Source organism: Garra rufa, unplaced genomic scaffold (genome assembly GCF_049309525.1).
Source record: "Garra rufa unplaced genomic scaffold, GarRuf1.0 hap1_unplaced_001, whole genome shotgun sequence".
NCBI classification, from domain to species: Eukaryota; Metazoa; Chordata; class Actinopteri; order Cypriniformes; family Cyprinidae; genus Garra; species Garra rufa.
In genome coordinates, this window is record NW_027394276.1 from 15,882,679 (window position 1) to 15,894,768 (window position 12,090).

The window sequence follows — 12,090 nt, forward strand, 5'->3', positions numbered from 1 at the left end:
TAGCAATTGTGAGCAATAAAGCCAGAATTGCAATATAAACTCATAATTCAGGCTTTCTTTCTCAAAAATGGATAACATAAACTCACAATTGTGAGAAATAAAGCCAGAATTGCAATATAAACTCATAATTCAGGCTTTCTTTCTCAGAAATGGATGATATATATTCACTATTGTGAGAAATAAAGCCAGAATTGCAATATAATTTTTATAATTCAGGCTTTCTTTCTCAGAAATGGGTGATATATACTCACAATTGTGAGAAATAAAGCCAGAATTGCAATATAAACTCATAATTCAGGCTTTTTTCTCAGAAATGGATGATATAACCTAGCAATTGTGAGCAATAAAGCCAGAATTGCAATATAAACTCATAATTCAGGCTCTCTTTCTCAAAAATGGATAACATAAACTCACAATTGTGAGAAATAAAGCCAGAATTGCAATATAAACTCATAATTCAGGCTTTCTTTCACAAAAATGGATAACATAAACTCACAATTGTGAGAAATAAAGCCAGAATTGCAATATAAACTCATAATTCAGGCTTTCTTTCTCAAAAATGGATAACTTAAACTGACAATTGTGAGAAATAAAGCCAGAATTGCAATATGAACTCATAATTCAGGCTTTCTTTCTCATAAATTGGTGATATAACCTAGCAAGTGTGAGCAATAAAGCCAGAATTGCAATACAAACTCATAATTCAGGCTTTCTTTCTCAAAAATGGATAACATAAACTCACAGTTGTGAGAAATAAAGCCAGAATTGCAATATGAACTCATAATTCAGGCTTTCTTTCTCAGAAATGGATGATATATACTCACAATTCTGAGAAATAAAGCCAGAATTGCAATATAAACTCATAATTCAGGCTTTTCTTCTCAGAAATGGATGATATAACCTAGCAATTGTGAGCAATAAAGCCAGAATTGCAATATAAACTCATAATTCAGGCTTTCTTTCTCAAAAATGGATAACATAAACTCACAATTGTGAGAAATAAAGCCAGAATTGCAATATAAACTCATAATTCAGGCTTTCTTTCACAAAAAATGGATAACATAAACTCACAATTGTGAGAAATAAAGCCAGAATTGCAATATAAACTCATAATTCAGGCTTTCTTTCTCAAAAATGGATGATATATTCTCACAATTGTGAGAAATAAAGCCAGAATTGCAATATAAACTCACAATTCAGGCTTTCTTTCTCAGAAATGGATGATATATACTCACAATTGTGAGCAATAAAGCCAGAATTGCAATATAAACTCATAATTCAGGCTTTCTTTCTCAAAAAATGGATAACATAAACTCACAATTGTGAGAAATAAAGCCAGAATTGCAATATAAACTCATAATTCAGGCTTTCTTTCACAAAAATGGATAGCATAAACTCACAATTGTGAGAAATAAAGCCAGAATTGCAATATAAACTCATAATTCAGGCTTTCTTTCTCAAAAATGGATGATATAACCTAGCAATTGTGATCAATAAAGCCAGAATTGCAATATAAACTCATAATTCAGGCTTTCTTTCTCAAAAATGGATAACATAAACTCACAATTGTGAGAAATAAAGCCAGAATTGCAATATAAACTCATAATTCAGGCTTTCTTTCTCGGAAATGTATTATATATACTCACAATTGTCAGAAATAAAGCCAGAATTGCAATATAATTTTTATAATTCAGGCTTTCTTTCTCAGAAATGGGTGATATATATACTCACAATTGTGAGAAATAAAGCCAGAATTGCAATATAAACTCATAATTCAGGCTTTCTTTCTCAATAATGGATAACTTAAACTCACAATTGTGAGAAATAAAGCCAGAATTGCAATATAAACTCACAATTCAGGCTTTCTTTCTCAAAAATGGATAACTTAAACTCACAATTGTGAGAAATGAAGCCAGAATTGCAATATAAACTCATAATTCAGTCTTTCTTTCTCAAAAATGGATAACATAAACTCACTATTGTGAGAAATAAAGCCAGAATTGCAATATAATTTTTATAATTCAGGCTTTCTTTCTCAGAAATGGGTGATACTGTATATATACTCAGTATTGTGAGAAATAAAGCCAGAATTGCAATATAAACTCATAATTCAGGCTTTCTTTCTCAGAAATGTATTATATATACTCACAATTGTCAGAAATAAAGCCAGAATTGCAATATAATTTTTATAATTCAGGCTTTCTTTCTCAGAAATGGGTGATATATATACTCACAATTGTGAGAAATAAAGCCAGAATTGCAATATAAACTCATAATTCAGGCTTTCTTTCTCAAAAATGGATAACTTAAACTCACAATTGTGAGAAATAAAGCCAGAATTGCAATATAAACTAATAATTCAGGCTTTCTTTCTCAAAAATGGATAACTTAAACTCACAATTGTGAGAAATAAAGCCAGAATTGCAATATAAACTCATAATTCAGGCTTTCTTTCTCAAAAATAATATAACGTAAACTCACAATTGTGAGAAATAAAGCCAGAATTGCAATATAAATTCATAATTCAGGCTTTCTTTCTTAGAAATCGGTGATATATACTCACAATTGTGAGAAATAAAGCCAGCATTGCAATATAAACTCATAATTCAGGCTTTCTTTCTCAGAAATGGATGATATATACTCACAATTGTGAGAAATAAAGCCAGAATTGCAATATGAACTCATAATTCAGGCTTTCTTTCTCAGAAATTGGTGATATAACCTAGCAATTGTGAGCAATAAAGCCAGAATTGCAATATAAACTCATAATTCAGGCTTCCTTTTTCAAAAATGGATAACATAAACTCACAATTGTGAGAAATAAAGCCAGAATTGCAATATAAACTCATAATTCAGGCTTTCTTTCTTAGAAATCTGTGATATATACTCACAATTGTGAGAAATAAAGCCAGCATTGCAATATAAACTCATAATTCAGGCTTTCTTTCTCAGAAATGGATGATATATACTCACAATTGTGAGAAATAAAGCCAGAATTGCAATATAAACTCATAATTCAGGCTTTCTTTCTCAGAAATTGGTGATATAACCTAGCAATTGTGAGCAATAAAGCCAGAATTGCAATATAAACTCATAATTCAGGCTTTCTTTCTCAAAAATGGATAACATAAACTCACAATTGTGAGAAATAAAGCCAGAATTGCAATATAAACTCATAATTCAGGCTTTCTTTCTCAGAAATGGATGATATATACTCACTATTGTGAGAAATAAAGCCAGAATTGCAATATAATTTTTATAATTCAGGCTTTCTTTCTCAGAAATGGGTGATATATACTCACAATTGTGAGAAATAAAGCCAGAATTGCAATATAAACTCATAATTCAGGCTTTTTTCTCAGAAATGGATGATATAACCTAGCAATTGTGAGCAATAAAGCCAGAATTGCAATATAAACTCATAATTCAGGCTCTCTTTCTCAAAAATGGATAACATAAACTCACAATTGTGAGAAATAAAGCCAGAATTGCAATATAAACTCATAATTCAGGCTTTCTTTCACAAAAATGGATAACATAAACTCACAATTGTGAGAAATAAAGCCAGAATTGCAATATAAACTCATAATTCAGGCTTTCTTTCTCAAAAATGGATAACTTAAACTGACAAATGTGAGAAATAAAGCCAGAATTGCAATATGAACTCATAATTCAGGCTTTCTTTCTCATAAATTGGTGATATAACCTAGCAAGTGTGAGCAATAAAGCCAGAATTGCAATACAAACTCATAATTCAGGCTTTCTTTCTCAAAAATGGATAACATAAACTCACAGTTGTGAGAAATAAAGCCAGAATTGCAATATGAACTCATAATTCAGGCTTTCTTTCTCAGAAATGGATGATATATACTCACAATTCTGAGAAATAAAGCCAGAATTGCAATATAAACTCATAATTCAGGCTTTTCTTCTCAGAAATGGATGATATAACCTAGCAATTGTGAGCAATAAAGCCAGAATTGCAATATAAACTCATAATTCAGGCTTTCTTTCTCAAAAATGGATAACATAAACTCACAATTGTGAGAAATAAAGCCAGAATTGCAATATAAACTCATAATTCAGGCTTTCTTTCACAAAAAATGGATAACATAAACTCACAATTGTGAGAAATAAAGCCAGAATTGCAATATAAACTCATAATTCAGGCTTTCTTTCTCAAAAATGGATGATATATTCTCACAATTGTGAGAAATAAAGCCAGAATTGCAATATAAACTCACAATTCAGGCTTTCTTTCTCAGAAATGGATGATATATACTCACAATTGTGAGCAATAAAGCCAGAATTGCAATATAAACTCATAATTCAGGCTTTCTTTCTCAAAAATGGATAACATAAACTCACAATTGTGAGAAATAAAGCCAGAATTGCAATATAAACTCATAATTCAGGCTTTCTTTCACAAAAATGGATAACATAAACTCACAATTGTGAGAAATAAAGCCAGAATTGCAATATAAACTCATAATTCAGGCTTTCTTTCTCAAAAATGGATGATATAACCTAGCAATTGTGATCAATAAAGCCAGAATTGCAATATAAACTCATAATTCAGGCTTTCTTTCTCAAAAATGGATAACATAAACTCACAATTGTGAGAAATAAAGCCAGAATTGCAATATAAACTCATAATTCAGGCTTTCTTTCTCGGAAATGTATTATATATACTCACAATTGTCAGAAATAAAGCCAGAATTGCAATATAATTTTTATAATTCAGGCTTTCTTTCTCAGAAATGGGTGATATATATACTCACAATTGTGAGAAATAAAGCCAGAATTGCAATATAAACTCATAATTCAGGCTTTCTTTCTCAATAATGGATAACTTAAACTCACAATTGTGAGAAATAAAGCCAGAATTGCAATATAAACTCACAATTCAGGCTTTCTTTCTCAAAAATGGATAACTTAAACTCACAATTGTGAGAAATGAAGCCAGAATTGCAATATAAACTCATAATTCAGGCTTTCTTTCTCAAAAATGGATAACATAAACTCACTATTGTGAGAAATAAAGCCAGAATTGCAATATAATTTTTATAATTCAGGCTTTCTTTCTCAGAAATGGGTGATATATATACTCAGTATTGTGAGAAATAAAGCCAGAATTGCAATATAAACTCATAATTCAGGCTTTCTTTCTCAGAAATGTATTATATATACTCACAATTGTCAGAAATAAAGACAGAATTGCAATATAATTTTTATAATTCAGGCTTTCTTTCTCAGAAATGGGTGATATATATACTCACAATTGTGAGAAATAAAGCCAGAATTGCAATATAAACTCATAATTCAGGCTTTCTTTCTCAAAAATGGATAACTTAAACTCACAATTGTGAGAAATAAAGCCAGAATTGCAATATAAACTAATAATTCAGGCTTTCTTTCTAAAAAATGGATAACTTAAACTCACAATTGTGAGAAATAAAGCCAGAATTGCAATATAAACTCATAATTCAGGCTTTCTTTCTCAAAAATAATATAACGTAAACTCACAATTGTGAGAAATAAAGCCAGAATTGCAATATAAATTCATAATTCAGGCTTTCTTTCTTAGAAATCGGTGATATATACTCACAATTGTGAGAAATAAAGCCAGCATTGCAATATAAACTCATAATTCAGGCTTTCTTTCTCAGAAATGGATGATATATACTCACAATTGTGAGAAATAAAGCCAGAATTGCAATATGAACTCATAATTCAGGCTTTCTTTCTCAAAAATGGATGATATAACCTAGCAATTGTGATCAATAAAGCCAGAATTGCAATATAAACTCATAATTCAGGCTTTCTTTCTCAAAAATGGATAACATAAACTCACAATTGTGAGAAATAAAGCCAGAATTGCAATATAAACTCATAATTCAGGCTTTCTTTCTCGGAAATGTATTATATATACTCACAATTGTCAGAAATAAAGCCAGAATTGCAATATAATTTTTATAATTCAGGCTTTCTTTCTCAGAAATGGGTGATATATATACTCACAATTGTGAGAAATAAAGCCAGAATTGCAATATAAACTCATAATTCAGGCTTTCTTTCTCAATAATGGATAACTTAAACTCACAATTGTGAGAAATAAAGCCAGAATTGCAATATAAACTCACAATTCAGGCTTTCTTTTTCAAAAATGGATAACTTAAACTCACAATTGTGAGAAATGAAGCCAGAATTGCAATATAAATTCATAATTCAGGCTTTCTTTCTCAAAAATGGATAACATAAACTCACTATTGTGAGAAATAAAGCCAGAATTGCAATATAATTTTTATAATTCAGGCTTTCTTTCTCAGAAATGGGTGATATATATACTCAGTATTGTGAGAAATAAAGCCAGAATTGCAATATAAACTCATAATTCAGGCTTTCTTTCTCAGAAATGTATTATATATACTAACAATTGTCAGAAATAAAGCCAGAATTGCAATATAATTTTTATAATTCAGGCTTTCTTTCTCAGAAATGTATTATATATACTCACAATTGTCAGAAATAAAGCCAGAATTGCAATATAATTTTTATAATTCAGGCTTTCTTTCTCAGAAATGGGTGATATATATACTCACAATTGTGAGAAATAAAGCCAGAATTGCAATATAAACTCATAATTCAGGCTTTCTTTCTCAATAATGGATAACTTAAACTCACAATTGTGAGAAATAAAGCCAGAATTGCAATATAAACTCACAATTCAGGCTTTTTTTCTCAAAAATGGATAACTTAAACTCACAATTGTGAGAAATGAAGCCAGAATTGCAATATAAACTCATAATTCAGGCTTTCTTTCTCAAAAATGGATAACATAAACTCACTATTGTGAGAAATAAAGCCAGAATTGCAATATAATTTTTATAATTCAGGCTTTCTTTCTCAGAAATGGGTGATATATATACTCAGTATTGTGCGAAATAAAGCCAGAATTGCAATATAAACTCATAATTCAGGCTTTCTTTCTCAGAAATGTATTATATATACTCACAATTGTCAGAAATAAAGCCAGAATTGCAATATAATTTTTATAATTCAGGCTTTCTTTCTCAGAAATGGGTGATATATATACTCACAATTGTGAGAAATAAAGCCAGAATTGCAATATAAACTCATAATTCAGGCTTTCTTTCTCAAAAATGGATAACTTAAACTCACAATTGTGAGAAATAAAGCCAGAATTGCAATATAAACTAATAATTCAGGCTTTCTTTCTAAAAAATGGATAACTTAAACTCACAATTGTGAGAAATAAAGCCAGAATTGCAATATAAACTCATAATTCAGGCTTTCTTTCTCAAAAATAATATAACGTAAACTCACAATTGTGAGAAATAAAGCCAGAATTGCAATATAAATTCATAATTCAGGCTTTCTTTCTTAGAAATCGGTGATATATACTCACAATTGTGAGAAATAAAGCCAGAATTGCAATATGAACTCATAATTCAGGCTTTCTTTCTCAGAAATTGGTGATATAACCTAGCAATTGTGAGCAATAAAGCCAGAATTGCAATATAAACTCATAATTCAGGCTTTCTTTTTCAAAAATGGATAACATAAACTCACAATTGTGAGAAATAAAGCCAGAATTGCAATATAAACTCATAATTCAGGCTTTCTTTCTTAGAAATCTGTGATATATACTCACAATTGTGAGAAATAAAGCCAGCATTGCAATATAAACTCATAATTCAGGCTTTCTTTCTCGGAAATGTATTATATATACTCACAATTGTGAGAAATAAAGCCAGAATTGCAATATAATTTTTATAATTCAGGCTTTCTTTCTCAGAAATGGGTGATATATACTCACAATTGTGAGAAATAAAGCCAGCATTGCAATATAAACTCATAATTCAGGCTTTCTTTCTCAGAAATGGATGATATATACTCACTATTGTGAGAAATAAAGCCAGAATTGCAATATAATTTTTATAATTCAGGCTTTCTTTCTCAGAAATGGGTGATATATACTCACAATTGTGAGAAATAAAGCCAGAATTGCAATATAAACTCATAATTCAGGCTTTTTTCTCAGAAATGGATGATATAACCTAGCAATTGTGAGCAATAAAGCCAGAATTGCAATATAAACTCATAATTCAGGCTCTCTTTCTCAAAAATGGATAACATAAACTCACAATTGTGAGAAATAAAGCCAGAATTGCAATATAAACTCATAATTCAGGCTTTCTTTCACAAAAATGGATAACATAAACTCACAATTGTGAGAAATAAAGCCAGAATTGCAATATAAACTCATAATTCAGGCTTTCTTTCTCAAAAATGGATAACTTAAACTGACAAATGTGAGAAATAAAGCCAGAATTGCAATATGAACTCATAATTCAGGCTTTCTTTCTCATAAATTGGTGATATAACCTAGCAATTGTGAGCAATAAAGCCAGAATTGCAATATAAACTCATAATTCAGGCTTTCTTTCTCAAAAATGGATAACATAAACTCACAATTGTGAGAAATAAAGCCAGAATTGCAATATAAACTCATAATTCAGGCTTTCTTTCTCAGAAATGGATGATATATACTCACTATTGTGAGAAATAAAGCCAGAATTGCAATATAATTTTTATAATTCAGGCTTTCTTTCTCAGAAATGGGTGATATATACTCACAATTGTGAGAAATAAAGCCAGAATTGCAATATAAACTCATAATTCAGGCTTTTTTCTCAGAAATGGATGATATAACCTAGCAATTGTGAGCAATAAAGCCAGAATTGCAATATGAACTCATAATTCAGGCTTTCTTTCACAAAAATGGATAACATAAACTCACAATTGAGAGAAATAAAGCCAGAATTGCAATATAAACTCATAATTCAGGCTTTCTTTCTCAAAAATGGATAACTTAAACTGACAAATGTGAGAAATAAAGCCAGAATTGCAATATAAACTCATAATTCAGGCTTTTTTTCTCAAAAATGGATAACATAAACTCACAATTGTGAGAAATAAAGCCAGAATTGCAATATAAACTCATAATTCAGGCTTTCTTTCACAAAAAATGGATAACATAAACTCACAATTGTGAGAAATAAAGCCAGAATTGCAATATAAACTCATAATTCAGGCTTTCTTTCTCAAAAATGGATGATATATTCTCACAATTGTGAGAAATAAAGTCAGAATTGCAATATAAACTCACAATTCAGGCTTTCTTTCTCAGAAATGGATGATATATACTCACAATTGTGAGCAATAAAGCCAGAATTGCAATTTAAACTCATATTTCCTGCTTTCTTTCTCAAAAATGGATGATATATACTCACAATTGTGAGAAATAAAGCCAGAATTGCAATATAATTTTTATATTTCAGGCTTTCTTTCTCAGAAATGGGTGATATATATACTCAGTATTGTTAGAAATAAAGCCAGAATTGCAATATAAACTCATAATTCAGGCTTTCTTTCTCAAAAATGGATAACATAAACTCACAATTGTGAGAAATAAAGCCAGAATTGCAATATGAACTCATAATTCAGGCTTTCTTTCTCATAAATTGGTGATATAACCTAGCAATTGTGAGCAATAAAGCCAGAATTGCAATACAAACTCATAATTCAGGCTTTCTTTCTCAAAAATGGATAACATAAACTCACAATTGTGAGAAATTAAGCCAGAATTGCAATATAAACTCATAATTCAGGCTTTCTTTCTCAGAAATGGATGATATATAGTCACTATTGTGAGAAATAAAGCCAGAATTGCAATATAATTTTTATAATTCAGGCTTTCTTTCTCAGAAATGGGTGATACATATAATCACTATTGTGAGAAATAAAGCGAGAATTGCAATATAAATTCATAATTCAGGCTTTCATTCTCAAAAATGGATAACAAACTCACAATTGTGAAAAATAAAGCCAGAATTGCAATATAAACTCATAATTCAGGCTTTCTTTCACAAAAATGGATAACATAAACTCACAATTGTGAGAAATAAAGCCAGAATTGCAATATAAACTCACAATTCAGGCTTTCTTTCTCAAAAATGGATAACTTAAACTCACAATTGTGAGAAATGAAGCCAGAATTGCAATATAAACTCATAATTCAGGCTTTCTTTCACAGATATACTCACTATTGTGAGAAATAAAGCCAGAATTGCAATATGAACTCATAATTCAGGCTTTCTTTCTCAGAAATTGGTGATATAACCTAGCAATTGTGAGCAATAAAGCCAGAATTGCAATATAAATTCATAATTCAGGCTTTCATTCTCAAAAATGGATAACAAACTCACAATTGTGAAAAATAAAGCCAGAATTGCAATATAAACTCATAATTCAGGCTTTCTTTCACAAAACTGGATAACATAAACCCACAATTGTGAAAAATAAGGCCAGAATTGCAATATAAAATCATAATTCAGGCTTTCTTTCTCAAAAATGGATAACATAAACTCACAATTGTGAGAAATAAAGCCAGAATTGCAAAATAAACTCATAATTCAGGCTTTCTTTCTCAGAAATGCATCATATATACCAACAATTGTGAGAAATAAAGCCAGAATTGCAATATAAACTCATAATTCAGGCTTTCTTTCTCAGAAATGGATGATATAACCTAGCAATTGTGAGCAATAAATCCAGAATTGCAATATAAACTGATAATTCAGGCTTTCTTTCTCAAAAATGGATAACTTAAACTCACAATTGTGAGAAATAAAGCCAGAATTGCAATATAAACTCATAATTCAGGCTTTATTTCTCAGAAATGGATGATATATACTCACAATTGTGAGAAACAAAGCCAGAATTGCAATATTAACTCACAATTCAGGCTTTCTTTCTCAAAAATGGGTAACATAAACTCACTATTGTGAGAAATAAAGCCAGATTTGCAATATAATTTTTATAATTCAGGCTTTCTTTCTCAGAAATGGATGATATATATACTCACAATTGTGAGAAATAAAGCCAGAATTGCAATATAAACTCATAATTCAGGCTTTCTTTCTCAAAAATGGATAACTTAAACTCACAATTGTGAGAAATAAAGCCAGAATTGCAATATAAACTAATAATTCAGGCTTTCTTTCTCAAAAATGGATAACTTAAACTCACAATTGTGAGAAATAAAGCCAGAATTGCAATATAAACTCATAATTCAGGCTTTCTTTCTCAAAAATAATATAACGTAAACTCACAATTGTGAGAAATAAAGCCAGAATTGCAATATAAATTCATAATTCAGGCTTTCTTTCTTAGAAATCGGTGATATATACTCACAATTGTGAGAAATAAAGCCAGCATTGCAATATAAACTCATAATTCAGGCTTTCTTTCTCAGAAATGGATGATATATACTCACAATTGTGAGAAATAAAGCCAGAATTGCAATATGAACTCATAATTCAGGCTTTCTTTCTCAAAAATGGATAACTTAAACTCACAATTGTGAGAAATAAAGCCAGAATTGCAATATAAACTAATAATTCAGGCTTTCTTTCTCAAAAATGGATAACTTAAACTCACAATTGTGAGAAATAAAGCCAGAATTGCAATATAAACTCATAATTCAGGCTTTCTTTCTCAAAAATAATATAACGTAAACTCACAATTGTGAGAAATAAAGCCAGAATTGCAATATAAATTCATAATTCAGGCTTTCTTTCTTAGAAATTGGTGATATATACTCACAATTGTGAGAAATAAAGCCAGCATTGCAATATAAACTCATAATTCAGGCTTTCTTTCTCAGAAATGGATGATATATACTCACAATTGTGAGAAATAAAGCCAGAATTGCAATATGAACTCATAATTCAGGCTTTCTTTCTCAGAAATTGGTGATATAACCTAGCAATTGTGAGCAATAAAGCCAGAATTGCAATATAAACTCATAATTCAGGCTTTCTTTCTCAAAAATGGATAACATAAACTCACAATTGTGAGAAATAAAGCCAGAATTGCAATATAAACTCATAATTCAGGCTTTCTTTCTCAGAAATGGATGATATATACTCACTATTGTGAGAAATAAAGCCAGAATTGCAATATAATTTTTATAATTCAGGCTTTCTTTCTCAGAAATGGGTG